A 24,320-nucleotide genomic window follows, 5' to 3' on the forward strand; every position below is an offset into this window, starting at 1 on the left:
TTTAACATTCTTTCCAGTTATGTCCTTTGTGCATCTTCTCACTGTTCCAAAACTAGGCAGGGGTAGCACTAATTAAAACAAAATCAAGGTTATTCCCCCATTTATTTGAACTATTTCTATGGGTCTAACTTTGACCCTGCTACCTCTTCAAACATGTCACTTCTTCCAACTAAGTCAGGGAAACAAAAGCAGCGAAGAAAGTGTTTGCAAATCCAGTGGTTATGGTTCACACGACCAGAGGCAACAGGCACAAACTGCAACACAGGAGGTTCCCTCTGAACATCAGGAAACACTTTTTCACTGTGAGGGTGACCGAGCACTGGCACAGGTTGCCCAGGGAGGCTGTGGAGTCTCCATCTTTGGAGATATTGAGAAGCCATCCGGGCATGGTCCTGGACAACCAGCTCTAGGTGGCCCTGCTTGAGCTGATGGATGGATTATGTGATTCTGTGATGTGGTTAATTATCCTAATCTTTACAAAGACAAGTCTATCCACTGACCAACTGATGTTTGTTTCTTGAGATTTGGAAAGACTTTTTCCTGAAACTGAAACCCAAAGTAACTAATTTTTACTAATTTTTAATTCTTTTAGTTCTGCAAGATGGATGAGGAGTTCGCTCCTATAGACTTGACACCATACATTTCAGGACTTCTGAGGTTGAAGTCACCTGCATTCTGCAAAATATTTGCCCAGATAGTCGTAGGCAGAGAACAAGCCTGGCAACAGGCAAGAATGGGGCTCTTCCAGGAATTCTTTTGGTGTTGAATTTTATACATAGACTGAAGGTCTTGAAAAAACTTGTTTCTGAACTGTTTCTCTCCCCTTTGCTTTATGGCTGTGCTATAGCAACAGTGCCAGTGAAAGAAAGGGTATTGGAGGACTGCTTATTTCTGCAATGTATCTATGTTTTTAAGTACTCCTTTCCAATACCAATCACTGCTTTGTCCTCTTTCCTGTCAATGCCACCCCCCTCCACACACAGGTGCACCCTCCCGCAAATCAAACATTACATCTGACACTGTAAGAGAAAGGCACAACAGAGCAGAAGGTAGTTTAGGTCACATTCCATTAATACCTTTCGCTTTTTTCTAATTTAAGTTAGAGGATTTTAACATAGTTATTTATCAGCCACGGGTTCAGAGCAATCATCATGGAATTCACTGTATTTTGCAGTCCACTATAGGTTAATGTGTAAGTATTGAAAGGGGTGTGGAGGAGGACAGCACTCTATTTTTGCATGCACACAAAACAGTCAAGTCACTTCCATATGTATGTGGAAACGCCAACTCAAAGCCATCCCAAACTGACTATTATCCCTCAGAACCCAGATGCCCAGCCTTGTAACGAAGAACTGTAAATGTCCTATGCTTCCTGGCAAAAAAGCAGTGTTAGGAGTTATTCAGAATCTATACCTTCCTCACAGACAAGAGACAAATGAGGGAACATAATACTAGCCTACAAAGTCAGAAGCAGCATGGAGAAAACTAGAGAAAAACTGCCCACTCTCTCTTCCAGTGGAAGAACGGGGAGGCACCAAATCAAACTGGCAGATAGCAAGGCAAAAAATCTACTTCTACACACATGCAACTAAGTTGGGGAAGTAATTGTCAAATGAAGCTGTAGGTATTTCCATAACCCCCCGAAGTAACTAGCCTAATTAATAGAAGAAGCTTCCATCTACAATTATTAAATACAGAGATATCAGCTCAACTCAGAGTCTGCAGCAAAAATTAGCATAGGCTGGGGGAGCATACCAGGAAGTACTCTCACATCCATGCTTGCCCTATCTTCGCATTTTTCCTTTATCTAATACCCACACTACTGTAGACTGAATGTTGGTCTTAACTCTTCGGTCTGACAGTACAAATACCGTCACTGCAGCAAGCAGAACATGCAATCATGGATCTGCTCCTTTCATCCCAAACCCTTCCGAAGTCCTACAGAAGTGGAAATGTTCCTCTTCCTCCAGATTCCTTCTAATCATGTATTTCTCATCTCCCTACAGTCCTATAAAACACAGACTTCATATATAAATAGCTCACAAGCTTATCAAGGGTGAGGGAACTATAGGAAGAGGCCTTCTGATCTGAAGAAAAAAATACTGCTTTACTATTGCTGTGGGTGTGAAAATAGGAGTTAGTACAGAACTACTACTGCCTTGTCTGTCCTGTTCCCCTTAGCATCTGCTGCTTTAAAGCACTTACGCAGAGGAGCGTTACCATTAGGTCAGCACCTGGCAAAGCTCCATGGAAAGAGGAAACAATATATTCCACAAAGAAGTGACAAGAGTCGTCATCTCCCTGTAAAGTTTTCCTCAAATTAGCATGGAGGGGCTGGAGAAAACAGATTCTTTCACATCCTATTGCATTCTGCCTTATGAGGAGGACTCATGCAAGAGAACTGCAGAGAGCATTCCTCATCGATATCTATCTCCAAAGTCATCTCAGGACAGTGGTGCTATCTTGTCCACTTGCGCAGTGCAAGGTAGCCAAGTGCTGAAGCTGCAACTCACTGAGTAGAGCCACAGGTGAAAGTGTCAATGAAGAGCTGACTGCTCTATGTAAATCTTCCTTTGCTCCAGGTGCCCACCCAGCCCTGACCTTACCTCCCTGTACAGCAGTCCCAGAACACTTCACTGTCGTGACTAACGACCATCGGGATTCCAGTACTTGGCACGCTTATAAAAGCCAACTGAAGGGCTTTTTTTTTTGAGTTACTTTGTGCGTTAATCCCATCTCCAAAGGCAGACAGCATGCCTCAGAACATGCTTAGGTCACAGACTATTCTCCCCCAGGTCTGGGTTTCTTTCCCAGGAGGGCAGAGCACACCACAGACATAGCAGCCACTGCCATGCAGGTAGATGGGACAGCTCCTGGGCTGTCCTCCAGCTGTAAGGCAAACATGGATAGCACAGCTTGCACTGTCATAGCTAAGCTCTCATTCACCGTAACCTCTAAACCATGCCCAAATATTGCATGCAAGACTGGGCTAGCTGGCCCAGGCATCAGTTGTCAGAGACTGTATTAACCCTTAACGGCATGGACGATCGGTTGCCAGTGACTGGCTCATGCCCCAGGCATATTTAGTTGGCTAGTAATGACATTGCTGATTACTCCGAATGGGAGGTGCCTGATGCAGCAGTTGCAATACAGAGGTTTCAGGATAAGTGTTCCAGACTACTTAACATGTAACCAACCAACCTAAAAATCCTTTCAAGCATGGGTGAACCCAAATAACCTTGTGCCTTCAAGGTCCTTGTAAGAATAGAACAATCTTCCCTCCCCCCACCTTTTGCAATCCTTGCCAGGTACAAGGCAGAAGTGATTATATAAATGCAGCATTTCTGCAGATCCCAAGAGCAGACAATGCAACCTTTTGTATACGACTGGTTTTTTAATATTTATTTTTTTCAAAGATGCCCTGAGTATGCCACGCTAAGGGAGTTCTCATGTACAGCACAAACTCCAGACTAGAGCACAAGGATGAGAAACTATCACTATTAGTACCTCAGGCTCTGCTTGCTGCTTTTCAATAGTCCTCTTTTGGAAGATCTACTCCATACTTTTGTATGGCCCTTGAGAGATACTAGAATTAGATCTTAGGCTAACACAGAGCTTCAGGCACACCGTGTATAAGCAGACCCTTTCCAGCTTGCACAGCAGTAACCAGGTATCTCTTCGCTGATTTGCACAGGGCAGTGCAGACAACATAACCTGTTCTCAAACCTGAACAAATTTGTAATTTAATATGGTACAACTAATACAGCTGCATTATGCTGCTAGAAGCAGTAATTTAGTTCTCTAGGGAAGCAAAGTTTTAATTTTACCTAGCAACTGGGCACTAGAAAAAATATAAAATTGCTATTCTGTCATCTGCAGGGGACATATGAAGAACATTATGCTTTCAGTCTGCCTTCAGAAAATAACTTAGAAGTGTCTCTTTGATCTGTAAAAATATACAGGGTTGGTTTTTCTTTTTTAAAGTTTAGATCTTAAAAGTAGCAGCAACTAAGAACAGTTACTGGCAAGTTTCATTTTGAAAACTTAAGTCTATCAAGGTCAATTTTTAAAAAAACTCTTTTATCAGTTTATGACTAAATACATGGCTGATAAACCTGTGAACTTGTTTATTGACACTACATTCAAATTAACCAAAACACTTCTAGGAGCTCTTGTGCTCTCCAACAGGACTGGTATACCAATGGATAGCAATGTTTGGAGGCATGTATAGAGCAGTAAGAGGAGCCAATGCAATGGTGTGAGAATACATATTTTTACTGTCAATACATCAATTCTTAGTTCCAGCAGGATCAATATAGATGTCTGAGCATGTCCATTAAACAAAATTGTTAAAATCCCTGGCGACAGCTAACTGCAGGAGTTTCTGAATTCTTTCATGCCCTTCAAGTTCAGGTGCTGTTAGATTTTACTGCCACATCTGCAGCAATAGCCTATGTCTCTCCCAAGAAAAATTACCAAAAAAATTCTTACTCAGGAGATGTTCTCATATACACTAAAAGGTAAATGTTTATAATTTAGTGCCAACATTTCTTTTTAACCCCTTTAAACTTCTATTAAAAGATCAGTCCTGGTTAGTAGATTTGATGCATGAAAATGCTAACCAATTTCAGATCAATAATGTTGATACAGATCTGCTTCAGCCAGAGATGGTAAGCAACATGCAGATTCATCTTTTAGTCTAAAAATATTATGAAGTCTTCTAGTCTAAGCACACAGTGGGGAAAAAAATTAGTACCAGAGATGGGAAAGGAGGGCTGTTAGAAACTTTTGTAAGCTATGCACATTCGTTTCAAGTACCTTTCTAAAACAAGTATGAGACATTCCCAGCTTAGCAGTTCACCTGCTTTCTATAGCTCAGCCAAGGAAATACAGATGGGTTCTTCCAGCCTCAGGCTGATGGTAATAATGCCGATAACACATTAGCATTTCCTCTCAGGCTCTTTCTGACTCCCCAACTGCCAGTCAGATTTCTTAGCAAGCCATCAGGGTACGCTCCCCAGCAAAGACTAAGTTCATATTAAGGTTAAATCCCCACAAAAGGGGAGACTGTCTCAGCTGACCGCAAATATTTCATGGATAACTTACCATAGCTTGGCCCAAGACAGAACATCTTCTATATTATTTAATTACCAAATTTCCAGGAGGTAGGATTAGACTATATATGAAATAAAGACAACCCAGGAATCTTTTAAAACCTCTTCATCATACATCTATTGGAAACTAGCAGAAGCTGACAATGTTTGCTTCCAGGGCCAGATGCCAATTCTGCTGCTGCTATAGAAAAGGCTATCATCTTCACAGAAGTTCATTTCTGCCTTCTTAATGAATCTGAGGTGCCTTCAAAATAGTCAAGAAGAGCAAATTCAGAGCATATTTCTGCAGGACTCAGATCTTTATGAACAAGAAAATGGTTATGGTACTTCTGAGAATACTATACAAAGAAGTACAGTTGATTTTTAGTCCTGTTTTATTAATTGTGAGTAGGAAAGAGCTTTACTTAAAATACTACTCACCTTCCATCTTTTTCTGACTTATACTTTATTGCCTGGAACTTTCCAGCACAGAGCACCCAGTATGAACACAGAAGTGGGGAAGGAAATATTTCCCTTCCACATCTGAAACAACCCCAAGCCCAGCCAGCTACTAATTTCTGATAGATTTGCAATTTAGTTAATCAGTGATTCTTATTTGCAGGCTGTGCCCAATTCCTGAAGAGTAAATCACACCAATTACAGGAACTGGTCTTGTTTTTACAACTCAACAGGTGTTTGAATTTGATTATTATATCCCTGAGTCCCAGAGAGAGGAAAAATTTCCCAGAGACTTTTTCCCTTCCCTTCACTGAAGTTTCATATACTATTGCTGTTATAGCCCTTCGGGGATCAATACTGGATGAACACATAGTAGTCTTCTGTAATTTTGTATTTTTGCCTTGGTTCTTGGGATGTTTAATGCATTAAATCTCCTGGGAAAAGCAACACAGGATAGTACAGAAGAGGAGGAATAGGATCTTTAGGAGATCACAATACACAATAGTTTTGGACACCGAGGTCCCAACCTTGACCCAGAGTAAGAAAGCTCATGCTGGGAGATAGCCCAAGCTTCTGTAGATGATCTGCTCTATCTATAAAAATTATAAATTCAGGAAAGACCAAATATGCATAGCCCTTTTGTAAATTTAAAAGCATTTTCCTAGTTGACAATCAATAGTACTTTAAATTTTCCTGCTCATACTTCAGTGGAAAAATCACAACTAGGAAACCCAGACTAGCCTTCAGGGAAAAGCAGCAGGTAAGACCAAGAGGCAAAACCCCTCCAGGAATGCTACCTCAGAATAACAGAATACCTCTTCTCGGTATAGCATTTTCTTCTCTTACAGGTAGGTGAGGATACAGCAGCCATCCTGGTCACTGTCATTTCTTCAAGCCAAAACAGAAGGTAAGTGGCTTTTTCTTTTTAAAGTTAGTGCAGTTAGGTAACAGCCATCAGACAATGGTCCTTACACCACAGCTCACTAATGACACATTGCTCACAAAACCCTCTGTATAACCACGGTAAAGGAACTTAAAATTGGAAATTAAAAGGGCCAAAGTATAACACCACCCACAGAATGTCACAGCCTCAAAACTGCTGTCCTGAGGCCAGAGGCTGGGAGCACCTCAGGAAGTCTCATTTCTGAGGGCAGGAAGTTAGGCTGGTGTCACTGCAGAAGACATAGTAGTGTGGATTTAAAGCACAAAAATCTTCATTCAACAACTCCATTTTGATTCCTTCGGTGGAAGATCTTTCGTTTAGTAAGCATTTCACTTTATACTGCTCCAATATCAGAAGACTTGATCCACACTTAAAAAGTCTATTATCCAGATACTCTGATTGCTAGACTTGCATGCAAAGGCTACCCTTTCCATGCCATGCAGGACTATCTTCCTCTCCCTATGGTAAGTCATAGGGACCATAGGCTGCCACATTCATACAACTCTAAGAGGTTTAAGTGCTCTTTAAGAAGCATACCTTCAGAAACGGGGAGAACATCTGAAAGGGTGTTTCTCTTCCTGCTATCTGATAAGTATCTGATAAGTAGCACTGGTGGTCTTCAGTTATTGACAATTGCGGATCCTCACTAGTAAGGCCTCCCTCCAAATTTGTGAAACTCCTGGCAAACCTTTCTTCATATTTGTAAGCCAAAAACTCTGAACTTTCCCATATCCAGCATGGCTCATAATGGGGCTGCACTTCGTAGAAAATATATCTAGCAGTTGCTGCAATTGCTCAGTCTTACTTTTCCAATAAAAAAACCTATAAACTACATAAAACTCCCAGGAGAAAATATTAATACTATTTCCAGTCATCTTGTCATAGCCGTTAAAAAAAGGCAAAATCACAGCAAAACACCTTGCAGTCAATCCTGCCAAAGGGTCATCATATAAAGATCCCTTTACGTGGAAAAAAAAAAAAACGGTTTCAGCAGCCTTACAGCCTGTGCATCAAATTAGCAGAAAGTCTGCTGAAGGACTTCACTAGCAACATAACTTAAGCTCAAGTACACATAAATGAAGACAGGGCAATTCTGGCAACTATAAGAGTATTTTGTCAAATAGATGTTTCTAAAAACCCAGACCCTGTTACCACCCCATTAAGGTTTTTTTGGGGAACATTCTCAGCACTGTGATACCATTTATTATAAAATACTATTTTAAGATATTCTGAAGGTAACTTCTGTTCCTGCTGTTAAACTTTTGTATTATGTGGTTTATAATCTGTAAACAGGAAAGGGGGGGAGCATTAATTCCCACAAACTAAACCTCTTTTTTGTTTGCAATAGCAAATAGGCAACTTGAAACTTTTCAGAACCAGAAACTACATAATCCAACTATTTTCAGAAAACGTTTATTCTAAGAGACACTGGGGAATGAATAAGCATACTCCAAACTGTTTAACTTGTGAAGTTCAAATGACATTAAGAACTGCTGCTCACTGTGTTTCAACATTGCACTTTCCTGATGGAGCACAAGAAATTAACCCGAGACAATAAAGCAAATGGCTTTGCCGTCTGCTGCAGGAATGACCTAACTGCTAGGCAGAGCTAACACAGATAGTTTAAGTCTCAACTTTCAGGGCTCTGGAGTATCTGCAACATCCCTCACACTGGCTGAAAAAAACACAACGAACTAAGGCTAGGGCAAATTATTTCCTATTTTGTCAGGTAACATGAAGTACACTGATTTGATGGTAGCTGTATATTCCTCCTCTTCAATAACCTTAAGATGATTTAAAAATACCACCTTTACTTTTCAATCAACTTACCGGTTTCAAGGTAAGCTCTAAACATTTGTGTTATTTCAGTCCATTCATCTTTCTAGCTTCTTTCCATATATGTAAAATAATGACTGAAATTTATTTTAGGACAGGCTCTAATCATTCCTCACCTGCAATCACAGAACTAGTACTATCATTGCTGGGTCAATGTTCCTTCAGTTACTGAGCATTCTGATCACAGGGGAAAAAAATAGTGGTTATTGGTCTGGTGAGAAGCCTGAAGTATGAAGTGTAGCTTGGGGGTACTAAAAGCAAGAGCACACATCAATTTTCACCTCCGACATAGCTCAGTTAAACAGTAAAGTTGGCCTAGCACTGGGGCCTTAACTGGACTCTACTTACCACTCTTCATTAATGTGAGAGTTGAAAGCAACATCGGCTTCGAGGAGGGAAAAAAAAAGCTTTTACTTCCCCTCCCCTGCAGTTACAAACATACCCACTATTTCATATATTTGACAGCCCACAATATATTCACATTTCACATCATCTTAAATGGGGACAGGTTGTAATTGCCAAGTAGTATTCAAATACAAATGAAAATCTCCTCAGGAAATTCCCAGGCAAACTGTTGGAAAGGCTCTCTATACTTCTCCTGTTTCTTATACTGGTCATCCTCAGACAGAATACTGAGCGAGGGAGACTTTGTCCCACTCAATACAGCCATTCTTCTGAGCATCAAACACCACTTTGTCCTCTGGAGCCTGCAGGAAGTTCAAGACAATGGCAGAGAAGTACTGTCTTCATAGCCCTGATAGCTCAACTGGACTATCAACTAAGAAGCCACATGATGCTCAAAAGAAAATAGAATTAATCATTTTAATTTTCCAGTTTATATCCTCTGACGGAAACAGACAAGGGCAGACAAGCAAAAATGCTTGTAATACTGGTTCTAATAACAAAAAGTACAAGAGAATGTAAGTCATTGGACACACAGATTTACATAGCAAAGGCCTCCATCTGTACTCCACTCACCTTAAATTACCATTTATCTGTTACATTCATTTATACTCCAGATAACTCAAAGTTTGTACTCTGAACTGTGGGAGGGGGTGTGCAGAAAATCTACTGACGCAAAGTCAGAGTTAAATACTCTCCAATACAGAGTACCTTTCCTTGGGCAAAGTCTAACGCTCTGCTCTCTCTGCTGTGTCCATGCTTGACTGTCTTGAGAAGTCCCTCTCACTACTGTTATTTAATTTCAATGCCTGTTTTCAATCGGTAAATCTCATACCCGAGCTTTAAATGGCAAGTTTATACAATTAAGAGCCTGCCTGCACCAGAAGGCAGCAACCTCACTGAAGCTGGCACACAACATAACTGCAGCCAAGGTGGCACACTTCTCTGCAGGCTGGTAGCCTGACAGTACAGCTTACGCTGAAATTTCTGATCACTGGGATCTGTTACTTCAAGCAGGCTTCACACCAGCAAATGCACTCACGCAGCAGTGGGGGTGCTGTGGCGAGATAACAACTGCTAGCTCAGTTTCACTCACTTGCAACTGTCTTAGATCTACAGCCTCTACCGGCAAGACAAGTTCTTCAGCAACAGACATAACCTCCCACCTTAATAGGGATCTCATTACTTAAACAGTAGCAAAGCATTTATGCAGACTTAGTCTTGTTTCTTTGTTGTGGTTGCAAGATACTCCCCCTGCTTGTAAGCCCACCACTCATTTAATTCAAAAAAAGGTGGTTTTTTTCCCCCCAGTTACTAAGACCAATATATGGCAGTATTCCAGAACAAACTTTGTCTAACCATTGATTTCTTGGACCGCAGCCAAACAGCCATGTGACACTTCAAAGTTGAACACTAATGATGGTTAGGGCAAGATTTCACCAGACTCTTTAAAGCACAAAAAAGCAAAATGTTTTCCCTGCTGTTCACTGCACAATCTTAAGTCAAAGCTTTGAATCTAGCAAGCTATTTTGGAAAACTTAAGTACTTTTGCAGAGAGAAATCCCATGCCATGTGTTCCAAGCCTGCCATGGAACTCTCCACTACAGCTCCTCAGTCACTTGCATGAAACGTCTTAAACAAAAAAAAATGTACCAAAGAATTAAATCCACAAGTGGTTTGCAAACACATTATCCCCCTCCCACCAAGCAAAAAAAAGCCATTGAGAAGTATTAGTCTTTCCATCTTAAATACTAACACACATTTTTACTGGTTACTCATCATCTGCAACCCAAAGCACAGGAGCATTCATGCAGAAAGGCTTGCAGCCAATCGCAATATGCCTCATCACTGACCTCATCTACCTTTTTCTATGCCAAGTGAAAGGTTCATCTTTTTCCAAGATTTAACACCGCTCCTGGAAACAGGCCTCCAACACCTGATAGGCAAGATAACATGATTCTCTGGCACCCTTCACCTAAGACTGTCAATCCTACATCAGAAGCCGTCCCCAAGGGATATTCTGGAACACAGAACTAGATTGATGTGAAATACTTTGGGTACCTGAAGTGCCACTCAACTCCGAAACGTTCTCTAGTCTTTTATTTGATCCCAAGAAATCAAAACCACCATATACCCATTCTTGCCAACTTTACTGCAATACACACGCAGCATCATCTCCTCAAAAGCTTCCCTATTTCATATCAGCATTAGCCCATAGCATAAGACAGTACCTTTATGCTCTGAAACATGTGCCACTCTTCTGACCCTGTAACGCAAGTCATACAGATCTTTACAGTATCCAACAGAGTACTTACCAAATACTGCTGCTGCATTACCCATTTCTCTGGTCGTTGACATCCTTTTTCCTCCAGAAGAGACTGACCTAGCTATAGCTAGGACTGACAACTTTCTGACTTACCATCCAAGTAACTTCACCAGATGCTGTCAACAGCACCCGGACTTTCCATAGAACTGCAGCGGGCAGAAGATGGAGACCAGTCCCTTCCCACTTCTGAAGTGTGTAATCACTAACAGTTTGTGTTGTCCAGGAGTCACTGGAGCACAACATGGCATATCACATGTCCAGTACACGCTGTACCAGGCAGCGCAACAAGGCCACATTGCCTTTGTAGCTCTTGCGAAGTAGACACTGTCAAGGAACATCATGGTGCAGCTACAGACCTGATGTGCAACGGCTAGGTTTTTCACATCCTCATCTTTATTCAAGAACATGTACAAAACATGGCACATGGAAATGCCTACCCTTGTCAGTAACATTTAACCAAAATCATAAACCCTGTTGAAAGCAATGACGGGAAGGCTGTTCTATAGTAAATTTTTGCAGATTCTGATACATTCAGCAGACTGATTTACACAGCTGCTTGCTTTGAACAAGCAGCCTTTGGCCAAAGTAGCTGGTTACAGCTTATGAGTAAGAACAAAGCATAGGAGACGCTCAGTGAGCCAATACACTCCTGGAGCTGTGTCAGATCCTTAGTGTACAGTTTAGTAGTCAGATACTTATTTTTGACATTCCCGATGTTTTAGGCACCACTACTGGTAGTGTATTGCACTTCATGATACTACTTAGACAGAAAATTGGGCTTTTCATGTAATTTGTCATTTAGAAATAGGTATATTCCATGAGCTATAGGAATTCCTCCAACTCTCTAAAGGAAGAGAGCTGCTGGCATCCAATGCTGTCATTTTTGGCTGCAGAATATAGGGTAGTTTTTCCTGTATTTTGGTGCTTTTTGAAATTATGCAGTAACTGTAGCTCTATCAATTTTTGGCGTATCATGCCATTCTCAGATTTCTTCCTTTATAAAGCATTCCTGACAATCACATTTGAGAGTCATGCTTCAAGGCAGATTGCATCTTATGGACATAATGATTTGTCTTTAAAATCCAATTCACTTGGTGACCAATTTATGACCACTCACTCCCCTGCAGAAGAGCGCCCATTTGCCGAATACAGCAAATAGGCTGTTACTGTGATATAGCACCATTAGTTTTCAAGGGACTGCTTAAAGCACAAGTTCCAATGTGTGTACGTTCTCCCACCACTGAGCTCTTTTCCCCAAACAGCAACCAGGTATCATTCATTACCAGTGTATTCCTCAAAGCGTGGTTCCGCTGTTGCGATCTTTCCATGCTGAACCGGCAGCCCATAAAACCAATTCCTCTCTCCCTCACCAGATACAGACGGCAACACAAGCGTTAGACCTTGTCTCTTCTGTAACCACAGCTTTCCTCATGACACCTGAATTTCTTTCTTAAAAGTGTCTCATGTTTATACTTCCATACCACTATCACCTCACCTACTTCCTCTTATCTCCTGGAGGAGACCACCCTCAAAAAGCAGACTCATCGGTTTAAATTTGTGTACCCATTTTGGTTTTACCCTGTCTTCACAGGGCCTACCTGTGAGTTCCACTGTGAGTTATTACAGACCTTCAGTGTCAACAAGTCCATACACCCTTATGACATTTTAAAAGGGCAAATACTCTCAGGGTTTTTTCCACATATTGAAGCTCAATACCCATTTCCCTAATATTGCTATCCTTCCTACAGAGGGCAGCTCAATGTTTTGGGGAAAGTGCTATTTTAAACATGCAGACACAGTGATTTTGCTTCACAGGCAGTTTCTGAAAACAATATCCGCTAAACAAAACTGCAGCAGCTGTTTCAGCAGGCTTGTAAAAGCACGGCATCCCTCTCCAAGCCACAAAGACTCTTCAGGTGTTACACTTCCTTCCAGTTACAGATCATCCACATTTGTCAGGCAGCACTGAGTGTCCCAGCTCACCACTTAAAAAAAGAGAACAAGGTCTAAGTAAAACAGTTCATCTGAGGGAGAAACTTCAATTTGCAAGTAAGCACACAACACATTGTAGACATTACGGTGTTATCATTTCTAGAAAAATTAAAACCCTGTAGACATTATAATACTTCTCAAAGTTTAAATCAAATTTTTTTTATCTCATCTCAGATTCCGGATCCGTATTAAGTGTTTCAGCAAGGAATTCAGGTTCGGGATAGGATCATCACAGATGAGACAAAAGCAATACAGAAAATATAAGTTTAGTAGGAAATGTACCATTTTTCTATAGGGTTTCTGATTGCAATACAAAAATCAAACATTCTCTAGTCCTTTGACGTATTTCAATAATAATGTATGCCTATTTAAAACTTTGCATGTAGGTTTGAAAGCTAACCAAGGTTAGGCACAGCTATCAGTACACATTGTGCCTTGGGGAGCAAGTGCTCTTCAATTCTATGTACAGAATTAATTACTATACCAACCAACCATACCAATTGATCAATTACTGTATTAAGTATATCAATAACTGTCGTAATACAAAAAAACCCAAACTGTAGGCACAGTTACTTCAGACTTAAAATGAGAAAATGTTCGGAAGCTTTTCAGTGACATACCTGAATAAGCTTAAATGCATTTGTTCCTGCATTTTTGACCATCTTCCTGTCAATAAAAAAAGTATTAGTTCAGAAACATTTACTTCCATCACTCAAAATACAACTTGCCATCTATTTAGTCTCTCACACAGACCAAACTGCATTATTAAACAAGTGGTCGATTAGTATCAGTACCCCACAAGTTCTGTCAAACTTACAAGTATGGTCATGCCACGGTAAGATTCATTTTGCTTCTCTTGTCCAGCTACTGCTCAACTTGGCTACAAGCTATGATAGGCCAATAGCTCTTATATATATAGGAATATATATGTGCATATATGTAAAATCAAGTATAATTCATCAAGTAGAATTCAAGTATAATTGAAATATAAGTATCAATCAAGCATAATTCCCCCTCTGCTATCAGGATCAAAAAGTTCGTTTCTGAAAATTAGCTAATACCCAATTGCCAGCTTCTATCAAAACATTAAAAACTCCAGAAGCTAAAATCCACCAACAAGCAAGCATTAAATAAAAAACTGCATCCAGACCACATTCTCCTGCCAGCAACAGGAAAACAGAGACTACCTCTGACCTAGAGCTGGAAGATCAAAAAAGGCCAATACAGATCATTACAAGGCTTGCTGCTTCCAGCTTTTCTCCAGGTCAGCCATGTCAGTCACTCCACTTCCTACTTGTAATACCGCCTGTCTAAACAATACAGCACTTTAAAGGTAGCACTACTGCCCAAGAAGTTTCACACACACATTTGAACTTCACTGGGACAAAGCCTGTTCAGCAAAAGGAACTGCTGCTAGTTAGCAAGGTATTTAAAGGTACCTTTCTTTAATAAGGATTGGAATTATAGATGTTGTAGTAATACAGGAGAATTAGAACTTGTCCTCACACGTTAGAGAACCAGTGCAATTTAAGTGAATTTCACTGAAAAAGATTAAACTCTGATATTTAGGTAAGAATGAAGTTCTTGGTGAAACCACTAGCAATACCCTTGATGCACAGTAAGCATTCATGAACATGCTTTTTGCCTGCTGCAAGTAGAATGTGATACTAGCCCTTCTGGATTAGTTTAGCTCTGGAGCTGAAACAGCTTTAATAATACTAAGAATTCATTACCGTTCACCAAATTTCACCTTTAATCATTAACATTACTTTTCTTAAATGCTCACACATCTGAGTGAGCCCTAATTTAACCGTCATAAGAGGGTCAAAGCCCAAACATCATCACTAGCTTTCAAGCACCAGCAATGCTTCCTTACCAGGGCACTTTTAATACCTAATGTTTGTTATTTACTGTAAGACAAGATACCTAAAATTAAAGGGGTCTAACACTTCCCACTCTCTGCTCTTTAAAGATGCTAGCTTTTGCAACAGCACATACCCATGTCAACATGGACCCAAGACAAGTTTAAGTAATGCACCAGCATCTTTATTCACAACCTGGAGCATGGTGGCATCTAGCTTGTACACAGGGACAGAAACAAAAGTTAACACCAACTGGGATAATGATGGAAAGATTAAATGACTTTTGAAAGAATTATTTAAGTGGTTTCATCTCAGTAGCCAGATCCGTATGAAGTTTCTCATCAACATATCAGGTTTGGCAGTTTCATCATGATTCACCACTTCAGTATCAGTGACTGGGAACTGCAAGCCAATCATACATTCATATATTCCACAAAAAGCTTTGTCTTTCATATGCAGATGCACTGAAAAAGGATTACGTTAAAATTAACAAAAGATTTCAGCTGCTTAATCAATATTACCTCTATCTGTTGTACTACAGTTGCCAGGAAATCTTTCATCAGGACACCTGGCATTCCCATCATTAGAAACTGTTCATGCCATTCTAGAAATCTGAGCAAAATAATAAATTACAACATGTTGATGTATAATATAGCACAATTCATTAGGAACAACCAAGTTTTACTCTTGTGGGTCCCCCTTCCTCCCAACCACTGGCTGTAGGCATTTGAGCCAAATTAAATTGAATACAGATCCTCAAGTTATTTCTTAGTATTTCCAACTGGTGAGAATATCAACTGTACTCTTAAAAAATTAATACATTTTTATTAAAAAATTGGAGCCATATTTGCCTATATATTAACAAGTCTCTAGAGGTCCCCTTTGTTTTCTTTGCCTAAATACTTCCTTATAGTAATCAAATTCACAATTAAAAGCTACCTTGAGATAGTCTTTGTCAGATTTAGTATGAACACTTCGGACAAGCATATTTTACTAGCTCCTCCAACAGCAACCCCAATAAACTCTTCACCAACTCTCCAGACTACATGGTTCTAGACCATGTCAAACACACCTGAAATACAACACCTCACTTTTAAAGCTAATGACCCACCTATTAGTTTGATCATACATACACTTTGCTAATCTATTTATCATATTAATTTGTCCTCACTGATCATTCAAAACATACTTAGCTCTCAGGAAAATCCACTTGTGTGTACCAAGTCTTCTTCTACTTCTGACAGTGGTTCCATGAAGGACTAAAATTGAAATTAAATAAAAATTATCTTTTAAAGTAGAAAATGTCTCTTGCCATGGTCTAGCATCACCTCTCGTGGTACTGTGTCAGAAACATAATCACCAAGCACTAAGAATTCACTTTTTCATACAGCAATTCTATATTGGTCTAAAACAGTCTTCAATACCTGACAAATTGAAATTTTGTATGCACTTGGAAAAAAATTACCCTGGACTGGTTTTGGACCCTTTTGTAACCATTACAATGTCTGAAGAACCAAGACATTCAAGCTTCTATTTCAAAAACGTTTACATGTACAAGTCACCATTAATTTATTCACAATGCAATAGTACTGTCTGCCCATAGCATACAGGATCATTACCTCAATAATTACACTCAAATATGGTCATATGTACACTCACATTAACTCCAACACACGCCCAAGGGCAGACAGCTAACTTGCACCATTTCCAAAAACAGTAAAATTTAGCACAAGTTAAATCAAGTGACTTATGTGGGTCTTCATGGTTATTTAAATGCCACAGCAAAAGAAAAGAAACTAAGAACAACTGACCTAAGGGCTGTCCTTAACTCAGTGAAGAACACAAAAAGACCCCATTAAGTAATTACTCGTCAGTTTGATGGCAACTATGAAAATGCAACATACTCTGACTGTTTTTCCTTTTTGACCCACTGAGTAGCCATATAAAGATGACAACCCTCTGTACTTCTGGCAGCCAAAACGTGGAAACAGAGTAAGAAATGGAAGCATTTATTATCTTGATCAACAACAGAATTCTAGTGTCACTTCTGGAGCAACAAAATTTTAAAATCCAGAGCTGTTACCTTAATGCTTCCGTACAATGTATTGGACACCACTGAAAACTTTGTCTCCATCACACCTAAAAACAAACAGTAAACAAACACTTGAAATCAGCAGATTATTACTAGGCCACTAAGTCATATACAAGACAATAATGATCAACAATGTCTGAAGTCTCAGAAGCAATAATGTGTAAGTACATAAGCCTTGAGATTGCAAGAGGCCTTGTAGAAAGCAGCAAGAAATGCAACCAGGTTTAAATAACAATGGAGTTATGAGTTACATCCACTTGAAATACTATATTAATTGCAAGTACCCACTATTAAACTTCAGTCCAAATGATTTTTAACAAAAATTCATCATACGATGGCTTCAGTCCTTTAAGTATCAGCACTGATTTCAATTAGTTTAGAGAAGGTTGACTAGATGATCCTTGAGGTCCCTTCCAACCTGTGATTCTGTGTGAATTCAGTTTTAACCACATAACAAGTATTTAAATCTACCAGTTCAACCAGCCAAATAAACACGACAAAGTATTTGTTTTGTCATACACAATCCTTAAAATATGCAGCTTCCAATAATAATGTTTCTTACTCTGCACTACGTAGATCAAATAAATGTAGCAATCCATTAAAGGTAACTTATTAAACATTGTTTTTTCAGATCACAAAAAAATTTAAGCTATGGAAAATCTCAAGCTTATTGCACCCAATAACCAAGGGTTACTAATAGCTTGTAAAGATTAAAAAATTCTACTGTGCAGTAATCTGTGACTCAGGCTGTCATTAGACAAGCTAATTCAACACAGAATAAACATACCGACAGCCTCCTACATGAATGCAACCATCTCCTAATCTTAGTTTGCAGATTAGAGCCTAGAATCCTAGCTATATTTTTTTATTGCATTGCCCATTCTTCTGGCTAAACAACAGTAGCATCACAAGAGGGGGGAAAAAAGGCATCTTAAGGCCACAGGAAGTTTGTTGGGGTGTTTTATATTTTTGTAAATCTCCCTTTATTCTGCTGTCCCACTACCTAGCAAAGAAAAAAAGAAACATCAATCGTTATAACGTTAAAGTAATCTCATGATTCGCATTAAAAACCACGCAAGGATCGTGGTGGCTAGTTTGTTTGGTTTGGGTTTTTTTTGGCACAGTATGTGGATTTTACAGCAACCGTATTTTCAGAAGTCTTCTGTTGTATGACAGTTGCACGATGCCGACGGCTGAGCCCTCCGAAACACACACAGGCAACACGAATGCGTGCGCCAACCCTATGTCAAATGAACAAGGCGACTCCACCTCGTTCAGGGAGCCCTAGCCCCCCGCTGAAGCGCCTCCTTCTCATCGCGATGCTTGGGCAGACTTCGCTCACCAGCCCTAGCCAGCGGCCGAAGCGCTCGTTCCGCCAAGCGAAGCGCAAGGCTGCGTCGCCCCGGCGAGGGGCCGCTCTCAGCCCCAGCCACGAGAAGCTGCCGCCACCGGCGGGCACCATTCAGTCACCAACCCCCCAAAGGCTCCCTACACCGGGCTGGCCGGCCCATCAAAACGGCGTGGGGGAGGCAGCGCCTCGCCCGCCCCGGGTCAAAATGGCGCCCGGCCCCTCCGACGGGCCGCCGCCGCCTTCCCGCCCCGGAGCGCCCGCGCCGCCGCTTCCGGCGGGGAACCGGCCACGCCGCACCCCCTCCAGGGCCCCCCCACCCCCGCGCGCGTGGGGCACGCCGGGACACGTAGTCCGGTAGTCCGCCCCCCCCGTCCCCTCGGCCCCCCGGCTGCGGCCGGACGCCGCAACACCGCGGCTGCGGCCCCGGCGGCGCCTTGCGCTGGGGCCACGCTCACGCCGCCGCGCCCGCGGCTCCGAGGTGCGACCCTCAGCCGCCGGCTCCCAGCCCTCAAGCGCTACGCGACCGGCGCCGCGGCCGAACCTCCCGAGCAAGCCGAGCACAAAAAGAGAAGCCCCGGGCGCCCCGCACGCCCCTCCCTCCCCGGTCTCCACCACCACCTCACCCGCCTCCCCGACCGTTCCTCAGGAAAAAGAAGTTGCACGGGGGCGCTCGCCGCTTTTATAGGTACGCTGAAGGGTGGGAATGAGGCTGGCCCCGCCCCTCTCCCAGCGAGCCGAGGGGCGGGGAAGCCCGAGAGTTTGGCGCGGTGCTGCGCCTTTCCTACCCGGCGCGCGCGCGCGCGGGCCGCGGGAAGGGGGTTGGCGCAGAGCTCCTCCCCGGGTGGGGGAGCTGTTGGCGGGCGCGCGGCCGCTGGCGTGGGTTGTCCGCAAGGACCCGGCTGGGGCCGGCAGGGGGGCGGGAGGGAGGCCCCGGCCCCGGCCCCGGCCCCGGCCCCGGCCCCGGCCCCACACGTACTGGGCTAGAGCGCTATCAAGTGAAGGCAGGATCCCGATACAGCTCCACCTCCCAAACTTACAAAAAACGGTTTAAATTTAATACTTGGTTCTTCTATCTCTCTTACTATTCCCTTGGGCTCCAACTGGTTAACCTTCTATAGCTATCCCTGAATGTTTCAACTTTGCTTTGCCTCTAATTAGATGTTTCTGAAACCTTAACCACAAGCACACCCTTTCCCTTTTTGGAAATAGCATGCAATGCTTTATCCCTGTATAACATTACAAGTCATGAGGGCTGAAAAACCTCTTACTCGCAGCAGCCAGAAAGCTTCCTCCAGTTTTTCACTCTGGCAAGTCTAAGGGTGCTGTTCCACAGCGAGCGTCAGGGTGGGCTGCCCCAGTCCCAGCGGAGCTTTGGGCACTGGAAGTTGGGCAGCTGCCCCTCAGTCAGAAAGGGGCTTAGTTTCCTGCTGAATCGGCCTCCTGTACTGCTATGGAAATGCTAGTGAAAGAAGTGGGAGCAGGTGTCTGGGCTACAGTGGGGGTGGCAGGAGCACTACAGTCTAGGTGACCTTTAAACTGATGGTAAACACATCCTAAATTCTCATAGTACTTATGGAGTTTCTCACTAATTGTTTATAAATAGTGTGACTTTTTGTCTGTGTGTTTATTGAGAGGTTAAGTGTATCAATCAAATTAGTTGAGGAAATCAGGGAAAGCAAGGAAGGATGAAGAAAAGCTCAAAAAATTGTTTGGTGTTTTGACAAATTGTTGCGAATACTACGACAACTGGTGGTCCACATGGTGGACTGTCAATAGAAGGGTCTAACTATTGGGAGTGGATAAGGGAAGTCTAGAAAAATTACTTGTAAAGTGCTAAAATATCTGGGAATTTTATTCCTAGATTATTGATATTAATACTACCAGGACAATGAAATAGCTAGCACCGGAGAAGCTTGTGGGTCAAGTGAAGTACATCTTTATTGTAGGCAGGCAACAATTACAAGGCTGGAAGAAGTTAACCAGAACAAAATAAAAACATACACCTTGATTGCAGATTATATTTAAAAGTAAGGTTTCTGCTTTGCCTTTCTTTCCCCTCCTTCAGGCTTCCACATCTTTAACCTGTATCCCGGGTATCTGGGTGAGGGTGCAAGCTGCAGAGCAACACCTGATCCTCAAACTCCGCTCCCCAGAGAGATCCTAAGGCTAGTCTGAACCATAAGCCTGATTGCCATGCAGTGTTAAGTTTATAGCTGAATCGCTTCCAAATTTAGCTCACCATACAGCTGCACGTTCATGCACAGTGTAAGCACTGGCGGAACGGGGTGCTGGTTATGAGATACTGGGGCTGTACTGGATTGCCTCCTTTGAGGCCCACTGGCCTGAAGGGCTGGTGGTGTGACTACCTCCATGGCTTTTCAGCTCCAGACAGCTCTCTCCACGTTCTCTTTTCTTGTTTCAAATTATTTCTTTCTCTTCTTGTTCTTTCTCTTTATTTCTGCCTCCCCCCACTTCCTTTCTGTTCCTATTTTAAGTCTGGCTTCCTGGATTTTCCCGAATAGCTTTGTAACTTTGTTGACTCACATCTCTCGGTTTGGTTTGGGGTTGTTACCAGTGCATCCTTTGGGATGCCGAGTTCCCCTCCACTCTCACCTTCCCAGCAGGAAGTCTATTGTATGCAGCTTTAATTTCTTCCTTCTCAGAACAGATAGTTCTCATTGTAAAATCCTGAGCTGACTTTGCCATATTTTACATTATGCATCATAAAATGCATGAGTTGGGAAACAATTTCACTTAGCTTATGATCTTGGCCCTGGTTTTGATGTTTTACAGAGACTAGAATTCTTTGTTTAAACTTCTTCTCAACTCTCTCTGGATTTTTATTCACGTTAGTGTCACAGAAAGATGAGCGCTTTTTTTTAATGATAATTGAGAACATTAGGACAGCTGTACAGGTCAGAGGTGTCGTGTGTCTGTCCCCGTCCCCCCCACAGTATCTTGCCTCCAACTATAGCCAAAAGTAAATGCCTAGGGAAGGGAGTAGGGAAAGAACAAGCACATAGGGATCCTTCCCTGAATATTTGCCCAGCCTCTGGGAGTATAAAACTCAGAGACCTCCAGAGGGTGGGGTGGGTTTTCTCTGTGTGTGTGTGTGTGTGATTGTAACAATCCTCCATTAATTTGCCACCCACAAATTTGTCCAGTCTTCCCCAGAGCCTTTACAAAATTACAATAACAATGCCAAGGAGTACCACAGCTTAATTAGCATTATAGGAAAATGCACCTCCCTTAGTTTGCTTTGTACCTGCTGTCTGTTAGTTCATTGCAGGGTTCTAGAAGAAGCAGTGGGGAATCCATCCCTCTGCAGTCACCCCTCATTAAGCCCCTGCCCTGCCCCCCCAATCTCTTCTTCACGCTGAAGAAACCTCACTTAATCATCCCTCATATGGGAATAATTCCCTACCTTTGACCTTACTCCCATTGCTCTTCAAATTTTTTCTTGTTTCTTTCTGAGTTGGGAGTTCCAGAGTATACACTGTATTCAAGAAGCAGGTACAACACGGGCTTGTGCAGAGGTGTGATGATCTTCTCTGTTTTCTCTTTGTTCCCTAGCACCTCCTAAACTTTGGTTTCCTTTCTTTTTGCCTATTGCTGTGTACAGAGCTGATGTTTCCACAGAATTGTCTGTCATAACTGCAGGATCTCATGTCTGAGCAATAAAGGTCAGAGCCCATCATTTTGCATCTGCAGTTGTGTTTGCTCTTCTCAGTGAGCAGTGCTTTATATTGATCCATGCTGAATTTCATGTGTTGCTGTTATACCCACTCAGGTTTTTAAGATCCTGAAGCTATTTATGCATCAGGATTGCATGATTACTGATTTTTTTACACCTCTGCATGCTACCTTTTTCAGGTCGATTCAGTAAGTTCACCAGTGCATGTCATGCAGATTTCTGTGGTAGTTTTCTGCCACCATGAAAATGAACCATTTACTTCTACCCTCTGTTGCCTATCTTTTACCTCTTATCCCATGTCTGCTTAGCTGCCTAAAATCATTTGCTAAGAGGCTTTAGGTAATCCATGCACTAGATCATGTTATCGCATGCTTGCTGATGAGAAGTATGATGTGAATTTACCAGGCATTCTGACCTTTGCCTTACAGATCATATTTATCTAGATGCACATTAATTCTACTTTTTGGATGAAGTTTTTACTTATTTGCCTGGTACAGATGTCAGGCTTAGTGGGCTGTAGTTTCCTGGATTACCCTAGAATCTTTTTAAAACGGGATAATCCTATTTGCTACTTGCCCTTCTTTAGCACCAGAGCAGTTTCAAGTGAGAGCTCACACACCGCAATTAGCAGTTCACATGTTTCACTGGGTTCCTCTATCATCTGATCCTGTTGAAACTGCAGCATCTTCAAGGAGTTTGAAGCAACTTCTCTGAGGAATGCCTCAGAAGGGGTGTGGTGTGGGGAATTTCCCCAGATCTTCCATACTGAACACAGGAGCAAAAAACTAATGCAATGGCATGGCCTAATTTTCTCTGAACAGACTTCCTGCACCTCATGAATTTGAAAAGGAATATGTTGTTAGTTTTGATATACACCTTTATACTGTCATATACTGTTGTGGGCTTCCTTTTGTCCTTTTCCAAATCTTTCTTGAATGGTGATTTTGTGCCTTCAAGACAGTGTTCTCAGTTTGTCTTCATAGCACTTGCGAGGATTTAATGGGCATAGACGTTCCTTTTAGCTTTGTTTTTAACAAGCATCTTCATTTTTAGGTATCTCCCCTTTCTGAAGTTGAGTACAGCTGTGGTGGATATTTGGGTTTTCTGCTGCTAAGAGTATCTAAATGTACAATTGTTGATTATACAGCCACATTTGGTATATTGTCATAATCTAATCAGTTTATATGTGGCTAAAATCAGTGGTAAAGCATAACTAAGCTTTACACAAGAAAAAAACCCAAACCCTCTTCACTTAGTAACTTGAAAGAAGCAATAAAGTTGTATTAAGACAACCAAAGTAAATAATATTAATAATTTTAAGTTAAATTAGCTAATTTTTTTCTATTTACCAATGTAAGTCTGTGTGCTGTCTCCAGGAGTAGGTAATTGTAACTATTTTATTGTTTAACAGAAGCATTCATTATTTTGAACTATAGCAGCATCTCAGTGTAGCCAAAATATTGAGGGAAATTTCATCTGAGTCTTTGTTGGTGCTTGGGGACAACATCTTTCTCTCAGTATTCAAATCTCTTCTATGTTATTCTGCATAAACAGCCTATTACTGTAACATAATATGCTTCAGTTAATTGCTATATAGTTGCTGCTTATCTTTCTGGGCTTTTGCTCGTCCTTAAGAGGTGAAATGCATAGGCTCGGATGAGATGAAAGTGTTAAAGTGGAAGTAGTGTGGAAAGATGGGAGAAAAGCGACCTCCTTTTATATGTATACATATATATAACCTTTATATAACCTTTAATATTCTCCTCATAGTTGTAGGACCCAGCTAGTAATTAATATCACTTGCTGTCACTTCATTTATTAACAAGGCATAGGGAAAAAAGGCTTTTCTGTCATATTTATACAGCCTTGTCAAATTGAGTGTCAAACTCGCTTTTAAATAGGGAATATGTCTTCACATTCCTTAACAGAAGGCGGCCTCTGGTTCTTAGAGAAGACAAGGCTGCTGAGCTATCTGAATTTTTAACTAAAACTGTTCTTAATATTGCCATCTTTCAGAGGCTTGCTTACGATTAAAATATCCTAACCTAATCACACCCTATACAGAATCAGGAAAAACAACACATACCCAATTTGCTCTTTCTAAAACCAAGTATCATGTGAACTATTAGAACAAAGTAGAAGTTGTAAAACTGCATTCCAGCATCTGGAACTGAATCTGGATATGATAAGTACAGATCTCTGAGTAAGAAAGAGGCACTCCCTTTGAAGTGGAGGTTTCTTGGAAACTTCTTTAACTGCTTGGAATATTT

The 24,320-nt window shown here is 41.6% G+C and overlaps 1 long non-coding RNA gene and 2 other non-coding genes across 4 annotated transcripts; all 3 read right to left on the reverse strand.

The window, feature by feature from the left end:
• Nucleotides 1–11,430: 11,430 nt before the first annotated feature.
• On the reverse strand, nt 11,431–19,045 carry LOC142054524 (uncharacterized). 2 transcript variants are annotated; one of them, XR_012659570.1, is made up of 6 exons: nt 18,980–19,045; nt 16,997–17,052; nt 16,103–16,172; nt 15,435–15,525; nt 13,672–13,717; nt 11,431–13,044 (listed from the first exon to the last, which is right to left on the reverse strand). It is a non-coding gene; the product is annotated as an uncharacterized LOC142054524 (long non-coding RNA). The 2 variants fall into 2 exon arrangements; XR_012659571.1 differs by lacking the exon at nt 18,980–19,045 and adding an exon at nt 18,348–18,611.
• Nucleotides 13,219–13,289, reverse strand: LOC142055857 (small nucleolar RNA SNORD50). Its single transcript, XR_012660102.1, has one exon. It is a non-coding gene; the product is annotated as a small nucleolar RNA SNORD50 (small nucleolar RNA).
• On the reverse strand, nt 15,222–15,288 carry LOC142055858 (small nucleolar RNA SNORD50). Its single transcript, XR_012660103.1, has one exon. It is a non-coding gene; the product is annotated as a small nucleolar RNA SNORD50 (small nucleolar RNA).
• Nucleotides 19,046–24,320: the final 5,275 nt, after the last annotated feature.

This window comes from Phalacrocorax aristotelis, chromosome 3 (assembly GCF_949628215.1).
Source record: "Phalacrocorax aristotelis chromosome 3, bGulAri2.1, whole genome shotgun sequence".
Taxonomy (NCBI): Eukaryota; Metazoa; Chordata; class Aves; order Suliformes; family Phalacrocoracidae; genus Phalacrocorax; species Phalacrocorax aristotelis.